The sequence below is a fragment of the Beta vulgaris genome, chromosome 2, assembly GCF_026745355.1.
Source record: "Beta vulgaris subsp. vulgaris cultivar EL10 chromosome 2, EL10.2, whole genome shotgun sequence".
In the NCBI taxonomy this organism is placed as follows: domain Eukaryota; kingdom Viridiplantae; phylum Streptophyta; class Magnoliopsida; order Caryophyllales; family Amaranthaceae; genus Beta; species Beta vulgaris.
In genome coordinates this window covers 22,239,305-22,242,676 of record NC_079203.1, presented here as the reverse complement: position 1 = coordinate 22,242,676, position 3,372 = coordinate 22,239,305, and the positions used below count along the sequence as shown (strand labels likewise).

At 37.1% G+C, this 3,372-nt stretch overlaps 1 long non-coding RNA gene across 1 annotated transcript; it reads left to right on the top strand.

Moving 5' to 3' along the window:
* The first annotated feature begins 6 nt into the window (after positions 1–6).
* On the top strand, positions 7–1,816 carry LOC125495163 (uncharacterized). The gene is made up of 3 exons (XR_007271846.2): positions 7–142; positions 569–610; positions 1,698–1,816. It is a non-coding gene; the product is annotated as an uncharacterized LOC125495163 (long non-coding RNA).
* Positions 1,817–3,372: the final 1,556 nt, after the last annotated feature.

Sequence of the window (3,372 nt, the reverse complement as noted above, 5' to 3'; positions counted from 1 at the left end):
ATTCCCAAAGTTCAGTCCCCTCTCTTATGTCCTCCCACGAAACCAAAGCATTCACCACTAAAGAGAGAGAAAGCACTTACCAATCGAGGAAGACGAACATAGATACCTCCGCCGGTTACCGCGTCGCCGTCTGCTACCGAGGGTATGTCACCCTTTTCATTTTTTCTTTTTTGTCGACTTTTAGGTTTTTTTTGTTTCGCTTTTGCTTATTTTTCTAGATTTGGAAGTTTTTGGATCAAAATCATGAATTTAAGGTATATTTGGTTAATTTATTGTGATTTTGTGAAATGATTCGAACTCTTTCTTTGTACTCCTTCATCTTTGTGTTCTTTACTCTTATTATTCAACATCAGCATAATCTGCCTCAATTATTTTTCTCTTTCTTAGGGTTTTCAATTGATTTTTTTACTGCATTTTTCGGGATTGTTTGACTCGTTCATGGTTTCCCTTCTTATGAGTTTCTTCTATCTAATTTCTTTCCGTTTATGTTTTTGATTTTGTAGGTTGATTTGAATTTTCAATAATTTTTTGGATTTCATGTTAGTCTATGGTTTTCCGTTTCATGTAGTTGCTGCAAGGGTGTGGAATGTTGCAAACCAGGCATACTGAAGTATTTCCTTTTACCATTTTTGCTGCTCTTATACCATCTAAAAATGGTGGATTAAGATTAGTCTTATGCATTATTGCACTGTTTTTCTTTTACTTTCCTCATTGCAACCACTGGTATGCTGTTAGAGAGTAGCTTAAACATGGACTAAAGTCTCATTCTGTAACTTTTTTTTTGGCAATTCAAAGTTGTTATTGACTACCAAAAAAATATGGTGAAGGAACAACCAAGCACAACGAGCTGACTCAGTAGAACAGGCTCTACCTGAGTAAACAACCCAAGCACACCAAACTACAAATCAAAACTAACTAGAAGAATTAATAGACTAACAAATGCCTATCATCCTCTTTACATAAGCAAGCAACCCTAAAAATAATATCTTTAACCACCTGACTACAATCTAAGCACTTGTCATTGAAAATTTTGTTGTTTCTTTGACACCACACAACATAAATGGTTTCACTGAAGCACATTGTATAAATCCTTGCCTGTTTAGTGCTTCCTCTAGCTTTAGCAATAGCTATGGCACACTCCTGATCAAAAGTACTGCCTGAACTTGTAACACAGATGATCTGACACACCCTTCTCCAGATACTAGCAGCATAAGCACACGCAAAGAATAAGTGTTGAACACTTTCATCATCTCAATCACATAAACTACAAGTAGCTCTGCAAGAAACATCCCACTTAATAAGTCTGTCAGTGGTAGCCAATCTATTTTGGATAGCTAGCCAGACAATAAACTTGCTTTTTGGTGAAGCATGGTTGTTACAGATAAGCCTTTTCCAAGGAACATGCTGCTGGACACCCTGAAGGAGCTTATAGGCTTGCTTAATACTGAATTTGCCAGCTTTACAAACCTCATTCCAGCCTCCCAACAGTTGCAAAGTCTCTCTGGTATCAATAATTTTTCGAAGCAGCCAGGAAGTATTAGCGGTAATACTCACTGTAGTGTAGGTGAGTCTTTTAATATAGTACTCATGCACCCATTTCACCCACAATCTATCAGATTTATAAGCAATAGCCCACAATAGCTTTAATATTTTATTTCTGTTTATCTAAACTTTTCCTGAGAGTATTTCCATGCTAGGAGAAAGAACCATCATCTTCTGGGAGGACAGCTGAGCCACTGAACCATCAACCTCAAGCTTTTGAAGCACCAATTGCTGGAAAATGTACATTCTGTTTTACTTCTTGAAGTTTCACAGGTCCCTTCCCTGGGATTTGACCAACTTTTGGGTGCAGATAAGTTATTTGCTCTAACAGCTTTCTTTGTGTTTACAACTGTTGATACAGGGACTGAAGCAGCCAAGGACATGGATATGCTAACTTATTCGCCTCAGATATATTCTTCCATCCCAGAGTTGTCAAACATGCTGCCTGATTCAAATCTTGGAATCTCTCTTGATGCAGATTCAAGCTTGACAGTTGCAAAGGAACAAAAATTTACCATATGCGAAATATCTCCAGAATGGGGATCTGCTGATGATTCCACAAAGGTATTTAATGATACTTTGTGCAGGGATGTCACATGTTCATATATATCAATATAGTGCTGCATGAGGCTAGAAAATCATCTGAGGGTGTGGCATGTGCCTTGCTATTAGGCGTATGGTTGCTATTAGAAAATAAATGTATGCTTCGCACTTGCTATAGGCGTATGGTTGCTTTTTATTAATTTGCATCCTTCATACTATAAACTTATTGTATTATCTGACTAGAAGTGTAGCATGTACCAATCTTTTATATCCTTATGTCCATGTATTAGAGCGGCGTGTACATTTCTTTTGTTGCATGTTCTAATATGTGATTATTTTGTCATTTTGGCATTCACAGGTCAGCTAAATGATGAACTTGAACACAAAATCACTATGATGGACACTTCAGTAAATAGGTCATGAATGATCTTGGATTCTGTTCAGGCTTATATCATGCAAGTAAACAAAGGAACGAAAGAGCTCTCTCTTGAAGGTGAATTATGTCATATCTGAAAGTTGATAATTTTTATGTAAGATGATATTTAATTAATTTAATGGAAATTATGAGTAAACTAATCTCTATCAGCAGTTGAGGGCAACGTAAGCCATTAATCTGTTTATTAGTCAACAATCTCATAGATTTTAGACAAGAGAAAACTTCTCGCACTTGCTATTTGATATTTGTAATCTAGCATTACCTTGCATTATTGTCCTAAATTTCTTTCATCGATTCGCAAACACAATCTTTTACAGTGGAAAGCATAAGCCATGCTCATCAAGATTCCCTCCATTTGCTGCTACAATTACTTGAGCTTATCCTCTCTTGCAGTACTTATAGCTCAGCAAAACATCAGTTTCATGACAAAATATTATGGTCAGAATCGAGCACAAGAAGAAACCAGAGCTAGCCTGAAATCAATTAGCCAACACGTCCGTGTCATTTACGATGCGTCTGTTCCACCTACCTTTCTAGAAGTCAGAATACTTCCTATTTGCAGATCCCAGGTCGACACGTATGTGTCGTATGCATGTGTCATGTCCGTGTTCCCCTCCTTTTCCGAATATAGTAACAGGTTGTTCGTTTGAGCTTTATTTAATATCTGGTCAACACGTCTGTGTCAATTTTGACACGCCCATGTCGACCTGCATCCTAATGCGGTTTTATTGTGTCGTTTTTTTAATATAGGAAACTATAAATACCTTTTTGGTGGTTTTCAGCACGACGCTGAGGTTTTAATTATCAGTTTCTTTAGAGAGCTTTGGGAGCAAAACTCCATTATTCAACTT